General features: G+C 38.5%; 1 long non-coding RNA gene across 4 annotated transcripts; it reads right to left on the minus strand.

Annotated features, from left to right (window-relative positions):
• Positions 1 to 2749: 2749 nt before the first annotated feature.
• Positions 2750 to 8181, minus strand: LOC131348349 (uncharacterized). Of its 4 annotated transcripts, none has more exons than XR_009203929.1 (3): positions 7087 to 8181; positions 6426 to 6635; positions 2750 to 5366 (listed from the first exon to the last, which is right to left on the minus strand). It is a non-coding gene; the product is annotated as an uncharacterized LOC131348349 (long non-coding RNA). The 4 variants fall into 4 exon arrangements; XR_009203927.1 differs by having other exon boundaries at positions 6916 to 8180; XR_009203928.1 differs by having other exon boundaries at positions 7185 to 8150.
• Positions 8182 to 8857: the final 676 nt, after the last annotated feature.

The raw sequence follows: 8857 nt of genomic DNA on the forward strand, positions 1-8857 counted from the left end.
TGCATTTTTAACAAAAATGGAAAAAAAAATCACATGTAAAAAAATTATTTGACAATGTGAAAATAAATGAATCTGTCATTATTTTAGTCACATGTGAAAACAAAATCTGTTTTAAAAGTTCTCCTGTAAGTGAATCATGGAAAAAAACAAACAAATGTAAAAATGCATAACCTGATAAACATATTATTATTATTATTATTATTATTATTATTATTATTATTATTATTATTATTATTATTATTATTATTATTATTATTATTTAATAAATATTTACACTGTGGAATAGTGCAGTATGGTATAAAAAGTGAACCAGTGCAAACAATTAAATTATCTATGCTACAGTCAGTGCAGATGGAAACAGTACAGCAGGTCCTCGACTTACGTCGGAATTCCGTTCCTACGGCGTGACGTAACGCGATTTTCGCCATAAGTCGGAACTCACATACTGTACATAACCACCGATGTCACTCACCTATGCTAACACAGTGGTAAAAAAGTGGCAAAAAGTTTCTAAACCGGCGTAACAACCAGCGAATATAAACAAAGCCGTCTTACTCATATAGCGTCGCGTGACAACGTATTCGTCCGCTCCGCTCTCCAACTAGTTCCCGGGTGAAATTTGTTTTAACGTCGCAAATGGCGTACGTTGGAATGATGGAACAAGACTTTTATAATAAATTTATGGGAGATGGCGACGTAACCACAAAACGCCGTAGGTCAAGGACGTCATAAACCGAGGACCTGCTGTAATTGTATATAAGTGGACCACTGCAAAACTACAAGTTTGAGGTAGGAAGGTAAGATAAAGGTGGAAGTGCAGTATGACTGTCTGAGTCGTGTGCGTTAATGTTATGTGTATGAACACAACAAAGGGGTTTTTGTGCATTTGTGTGTTAAAGTCCAAAGAGGCAGATAAGAGACCATGGTAGGTCCTGCATGTTGTTGATGAGGCCAGTTGCTGATGGAAAGAAACTGTCTTGATGAAGCACAGAGGGGTCAGCCACAATCTTAACGCCCCGCTTTAGGGTCCTGGAAGTTTACAAGTCCTAAAGAGGTGGTAAATTGCAGTCAAACACCTTTTCAGCAGAGTGAATGACACTCTACAGTCTGTTTTTCTCCCTGGTCGTCACAACAGTGTACCAGGTGGTGATGGAGGAGGTGAGTATAGACTCAGTAATGGAGGTGTAGAAGTACACCACCACTGTCTTTGGTAGGCTGAACTTCTTTAGCCGCCGCAGGAAGTACAACCACTGGAGCTTTCTTTTAATTAAGCAGTCTGTATGCAGCACATGGGAGAGGTCCTGGGTGATGATGGTTCCCAGGGAGTGGAAGGAATCCACAGTATTGACTGGGGAGTCATGTAGTGTTATTGGTGTAGGTGGTGCTGGGTTCCTCCTAAAGTCAACAACAACGATCTCCACTGTTTTCACAGCATTAAGCTCCAGGTTGTTCTGACTACACCAGGTTACCAAATGATTATCTCTCTCCTGTAGACAGAATCCTTGTCTGAGATGAGCTCAATGAGGGTGGTGTCATCCACAAATTTCAAGAGTTTGTCAAACTTGTGAGGGGATGCAGCTGTTGGTGTACAGGGAGAAAGTAGAGGAGAAAGAACACAGCCTTGTGGGGAACCAGGATTGATGGTCTGGGAGTCAGAGACATGATTTCCCAGTTTCACATGCTGCTTCCAGTCAGTCAGGAAGTCTGTGATCAACTCACAGGTGGAATCAGGCACACTCAGCTGGGAGAGCTTGTTCTGTAGTAGAGCTGGAACGATGGTATTGAAAGCAGAGCTGAATTCCACAAACAGGATCCTAGCATTAGGTTACTGGGGAGTCCAGGTGCTGGAGGATGAAGTGGAGGGCAATGTTATTTGTGTGATCTACAGACTTCTTGGCTCTATAGGCAAACTGCAGGGGGTTCAGGAAAGGGTCTGTGATGGATTGGAGGTGGGGCAGCATGAGGTGTTTGAAGAGAAATATTTTGTTTTTGTTTATTTGATTCCAACATAAAGGAATCAGTCTATCATTAAAGATAAACCTCAGATGATCAGGAAAGCACTTAAAACTTCAGATAAGAGGCAGGAAATCAGAAATGCCTGAATTATAATACGTTACATCCTATTATGACCGCAACTATGACTCACAGCATCTCTCTCTGATCTGACTGAGTTGTTTTGGCTCTAAATAACTTGCTCTATGTCATCCCCTTAATATGAACTCACTTTAAGGCCTGCTGATTATAGTATCAAGCTTGACATGTGCAAAACACTTGTTGTGTTTGTTCAATGACATTAAGAACACAATATGAAACCTAAACTGTTTATATTGCAGGATCGTATTAATACACTTTTTGTTTCTGGTGGACTGCCTCTTCATAATCTAAACATAATATTAAAAAACAGATTTTAAAAAATGTGTTGTACCTGTTCTACAAAGATGTGTATGGTGCAGTTTTCTCCAGTGTGGGTGCTGTCTAACCGTCAGTTTTCCATGATGGGAACGTGTCAAGTTCTTTATTTACACTTATCTTTGTAAGAGACTTTGAGAAAAACTTTTTTTTTTTTTTGCTTATTAACTTTGAAAGACAGGAAAGAGAGGCTCATGAGGGAAATGCATGTTTATAGTGATAACAGAAACTAACTTGCTTCACAAATACCACCATTATATGCAACTAACTGGTGAAAATGATAATATGTCATTATATTTTTTGGTAAAAAAAAAAAAAAGGAAAGAACAAAAAGGGAGTGTACATACAAACAAAATTTATTTGGAATATTATGTATTCATTTATATAAACAATGTATTTAAAGAAAAAAAAAAGAATAACAAAATATTCACATACAGAAATAATAATATAGTAACAGTGGTTGAATGATTATGAGATTTAACTTAATACAATAAAAAAAAGTGGAAAAAATGGAATAAAATGGAATAAAAATAGCAAAAACCTGTGAGATTATAGACAAGCATGTAGAGTGATTTCAATTACAAGAACACTTTCGTGACCTTAATGGGGTCGTTTCAGTTGGTCTAATGGCAAAAATGGTTTAAAGAATTGAGGCATTTTCACAACAATGATGATAACAAGGATGATAAAAACAATTCCAATGACAGACGAGGCGATGTTCAGTTTCTTGACCAGCCTGGAACGCGCTTTAGCTCTTGCAGAATTTCCAATGAGATTAGCCGTCTCAGTCTATAATGGAAAAGGTTATGTTAATTTCCTTCCTTTTACTGTTCTGAAATAATGATATTGAATGACTTACCTGCAAGGAGAACACAATTGTGATGATTCCAATAGAAGTACAGCAGAATATTGTGTTAAAGATGGACCAAGCCAGGTATGTGCGTTCCCTGGATACAGCGGGAGGCACAGTCACGTCTTCTTCCATCTTAAAGTCGTTTTCCATGTTTGTGTGTGTATGTTTGTGTGTGTGTGTGTGTGTGCATGTAAGGGTTAAGAATGAATGTGAGATATGTGCTCTCAGAATTTCCTGATCTCCTTGGGGTTCATAGTGGGGTGGGTGTGGCCTCTTGGGGTAGTATAACTGGGAGGCAGAACACTATTACATTTCATATAATATTGTCTGATTTCTCAAGAAAGAGAAACAAAATCATCAAACATTTGAGAAATTGCCAATATAATATATACAAACACATTTGATATATGAGGTACCAAATGAAATTGCATGAAGTATGGAAACATGAGGTACATTTAAATCAAGAAGTTTATTCATCACTTAATTATTAGCACTATGTGTCACGAAACATGTACTCTAAAATGCATGTAGTGACAGAATACAGTGTATCAAACATACAAAAGAGCAAGAAGAGGAACAGCAATCACTGACATGGGAGTATCCACTGCCCTAAGATGATTAGCTCTTCCTGTTACTAATTTGTACACCTCAAATATGTTTGACGATCTTTGGATAAATAGCAAAAAGTAATCAGTTTATCTGGTGCTAGCCATCATCTGTATCTGAATCAGGATAGTGTTTAAACCAGTACCACAGTACCCTGATGGTCTGGAATCCCGGGAAACACTCTTGACTCTGAAAAAAGGGAGCTGACCTGTGATTCAGATCTGTGTCCAAAATGGCATGACAAAGTGACAATGGCATTGTGCTGGTGGGAAAAACTGAACATGGGACAAAACAAACAGTAAAATCAGTGTTACCAGGTTCTCTGTGCTAGACCAAGGGAAGATGTTCCATCAAAGTTTTATGACACCAGAAAGCAGACCATTGACAGCCTTTAGTACACCATATACTAAATGAATAGGATATAGGGCTTATATGAATGGATTCGTATCCCCTTTGGGTTCATGAATGCACCTGCCACATTCCTGGAATTCATGGATGGATGCTTGGAAAGACTACGAGATGACATTTGTGTACCTTACCTGGATGACATATTAGTCTTCACAAAATCCTTTGATGAGCAATTTGAACCAATAAAGACAATTTTACAATGCTTGCAGTCACATTTACTTTTACAGCATTTAGCAGAGACCCTTATCCAGAGCGACTTAAATTTTTAACACATTTTACACAACTGAGGGTTAAGGGTCTTGATTCACACTCACAACCTACCACAACTTTCCAATCAGAAGTCCAACACCTTAACCACTAAGCTACCACATCCCCCGGAGTGAAACAAGGAGTGAAACTGAAGCCAAAGAAATGTGAATTGTTTAAGGAAGCGGCCCGCTACTTGGGAAGGATAGTTTCTAAAGAAAGTAACCATATGGATCCTTCACACACCATAGCAGTGACAGCACTGAAGGACAAGAGACCCACCACAGTAGGTGAGCCAAGGAAGATCTAGAAGTTGAGTTACTATCGCTCTTACACCAAGAACTTCTGCCCCCTATATGCCTTGCTGAAGAATGGTAGTAATAATATAAAACCACAAACAAGAGGTAGAGGGAAAAAAGATACTTACCTAAAAAAGTCATGTAGTTCCACTTAGTCAGTTGACTAAGTGGACGAAGCAAAACACTGGATTGTCCCACCAATCCACCAGTGCTGGGGTCCCCAAACTTTACAAAATCATTTGTACTGCACACAGATGCATCAAATCAAGAACTGTGGGCTTGTTGATTTTAACTTCACTATCTGGTACCCAGAAAAGAAAAACATTTATTCTGATGCATTATCCAGCAGTCTCAACACTTACAGTTATTACAACAGTCTCATAAAAAAGTATACCAGAGTACACAGAGTAGTTTTTGTAAAATTCCAAAGAAGCCATGATACAGACGGAAGAAGCCAGTCTCCATCAGATATACCACGGTCCTTTGCTGTAGCTTGTCAGAGCCTACCAACATGCGCAGAGATCTGTATAGCATCAGCAAAACCCCTGCCAAAAGAAGAGATAAGAAGAGCTCAGAGAAAAGACAAAGACATAAAGTTGGTAATTCATCAGTTACAGTCAGGGTTGAAGCCTTCTTCTAATGTAATGGAGGTTTGTGGTTTCAGCAGCTAAAGGTTTGATGAGAGAGTGGGTTAAGTTGATACTGGATGAGGATGATTTTCTGCAAAGAAAATCCGCACAGAGAATTTAGCTTGTATTGCCAGCAGAATTAAGAAAAATTGCACTTGAGGAATGGCATGATAAAATGGGACACCAAGGTGTCGATTGGACCACAAGTTTATTAATCAGACATTTCTGTTTCTTTTGGCCTCACATGCAGCAAGACATTGAACATTATATATTAAGCAAAAGAAACCTTGCTGAGAGACGAGAGCACCCCTTAAACCAATCGCTAAAACTTGCCCAATCGAACTTGTCTCTGTGGACTTCCTTCACTTGAAAAAATGTAGAGGAGAATATGAATATATCAGTGCCATTGGCAATCATTTGACAAGATTTGCACAGGCATATGCGATAACATCAAAATCTGGCAAGACTCTGGCAGACAAACTCTTTAACGACTCGCCAAAACCCTTAAGTTTGCATTTCCATTGCGAATACAACATGATCGGTGGGAGTAGCTCTTTGAGAAACTGCATAAATTACAGTGGGACCACTGGAGCGAGAACTACCCCTTAACAGCCCCAAGAAACAGGCAGGTAGAAAGATTTAATCGGACATTGTTAAAAATGTTGAGAACACTCACCAAAAAGGAGAAATCAAATTGGAAGGACTCACTGAACAAACTGATCTATGCCTATAATTGCACAAAAAGTTAAGTGACTTGTTACTCTGTGTTCCAACTCTTGTTTGGTCACTCCCCAAGACTTTCTAGTGATGTGCTTTTCGGGCTTAATGCAGACAGCCCATCTATGAGCCAAAGTGAATACATGGATGTGTGGAAACAAGGGACATGAGAAACACAAGAGTTCACTATTAAGCACACACAAAAAAGGCAAGTGAACGAAATAAAAAAATCCTGATCAAAAAGTGAGATGCACAGACCTTGGAGCAGGAAGCTGAGTCCTCGTGGGGAACCTGACCCCGAAGGAAAGACCAGGTAAACTTCTGAAATATTGGGAGGAACAAGTGCATGTTGTTGTACTCCGAATTACAGGGGATGTGCTTTTGATGCCATGCGATCATTTATCTCTTAAAGTCGAAGCCAAAAATCCAAATCAGAGTGAAAGCACCCACAGAAGAGCTCCAATGTGTCTGTGAACAAAATGGAAGAAAGTCAAATAACAAAAAACAAAAATTTATAAGTGGATGAAATCTTATCCTTTATGGAACGGTGTGGTTTAGTGAGAAAATATGAAAAAATGCGGTTCTTTTTATTTTTTTTATATACATAAACAAATGGAAAGTTGTTTTATTAAAAAAAGAACTGTTAAATAATTAAAACATGACAATTTGAAGATGTTATTTTCAACCAGTAAAATTCCAAAAGAAGGAAAAACACAGGTCTCACACTAAAAGCCAACAGAGCACTTACTCATTTTATATCAGACTCACAGCCAGAAAGTTGTACTGGTTAAAAGAGTTAAAATGTAACTGGTGTGCTCCACATTGCATTTTTTCAGTGGAATTAGGAGGCAGATATCAACTGCTGGGGTGACTCTTCATTTACTGATAAAAGATAAAGGCCATTTACTATGTAACCTACCTTACTCACTCTTTACATTTTTTAAATAAATGTCATGTGCAATAATTTTAGATCGTGTTCCAAGATCACTGTCCAGACATGAAATTAAACACAATAACCTTAAATGAAATGAGTCTGTGAAGATTCTCAGTCATTCCGATATGGTTATGTGGAATTTGAGTCATGTCTACTGGACTTTGTTCAAGTCAGATCAAAAGGTTTCACTACTCATCTGAGGGAAGTTGGCCGGATTCCACGAATTTGTATCCTTCAGGGTCAAGGATCCTCCCTTCCCTGCCTTGTTAAGGGAACAAGGGGAAGGTGAGAAGGTGTTAGGAGTAAGAGGAGTCATTAGGAAGTAATGACCCTAGAGAAGGAGAGTAAAGGGAGAGTGTATTGAAGTATTAGGGGTAACAATCAGCGAATGTGAGGGGGGAGTCCTTAGGTGTGGCTTTCCTGGTGGGTGTGTGAAGAAGTCTTGATTTTCTTGAGGACAGATGAAAGAGCTGCATAAAAAATAGGAGACAGGTTGTGCCAAAGACTTCCACTTCAAGAGAAAGATTTTCCACTTGGACATAGATGGCCTCTTTCACTCCTCTCTCAAACTATCTGTCTTTTCTGTCCAAGATATGTACCTTTTCGTCCTCAAATTTGTGTCCTTTGTCCTTCAGATTCAGGTACACAGCTGATTCTGGTCCTGAGGTGTTGCTTCTTCTGTGTTGGTACATCCTCCTATGTAGTTGTTGTTCAGTCTCTCCAATGTAGTGCTCTAATGAGCTCTGAGCACTCTTCGTTACACTGGACCACTTAAATTACATTACACCTCTTTTTGGTTTTGGTGCCTGGCCTTTAGGGTGGACGAGTCTCTCTGTGTTGGTGGGTTTAAAGTGAACTTGTATGTGGTGTTTTCCAAAAATCCTTTTAAGTTTGAGAGAGGAGGCCTTCACCTCCCTTTCTCCTAATACCTCCCCCACATTCTCACTTTCCCCTTGATCCCTTAACAAAGATATTCAGGGAGAGGAGGAGCCTTGACCCTGGAGAATACAAATGTGGAATCCTGCCAACTTCCCTCAGACGGAGAAATCTGCTCTGATGAGTAGTAAAACATTCCTATCTAATTAAAAAGTCCAGTTGACATGATTCAACTTCCACTTAAATGACATGAAAACAATAAACCTATAGAAAAAATAGAAAAACAAAGATAAAATTAAGCAGAGTTTAATATAAACCTACCTCTCCCATCCTGAAATAATGCAGAAAGGGAAGAAGAGCAGCTAAGACAGGAAGTAGATAACACAGGAAGACAGTCGATATGTGCCTCCTTATTCCACTGAAAAAATACAATGTGGAGCACACCATTTACATTTTAACTCTTTTTACCAGGGACTACACAGTCAGAAAATGAAAAAAAAAAAAAGTAGAGATTTGTTTTACTTTGTCCCCCCCCCCCTCTTGTTAGTTTTGTTTTGTCTAGTTACGGTTTTAAGTTGTCTCACATGTTTTGTTTGGTCTCGTTCTTGTTTCATTCGCTTTTTTTTGCTGTGTTTATTTAGTTTTGTAGTGTCTTGATCAGCAAATCTTGTAAAGATCTCAACAGTTTTAGTACATAAAAGTGGTTCGTATTGTACATATTATTCTAAAACTGACAGATGAAAACATACACCTAACATAAACATAAGAAACATTTTATTTATTTATTTGTTTGTTTGTTTGTTTGTTTAATTATTTAATTTGTAAATTTTCTTTGCCAGTTAGTTGAGTCCAAACCTGTTTTAGTGGTTGAATCTCAAAT

This window comes from Hemibagrus wyckioides, linkage group LG28 (genome assembly GCF_019097595.1).
Source record: "Hemibagrus wyckioides isolate EC202008001 linkage group LG28, SWU_Hwy_1.0, whole genome shotgun sequence".
Lineage (NCBI taxonomy): Eukaryota > Metazoa > Chordata > Actinopteri > Siluriformes > Bagridae > Hemibagrus > Hemibagrus wyckioides.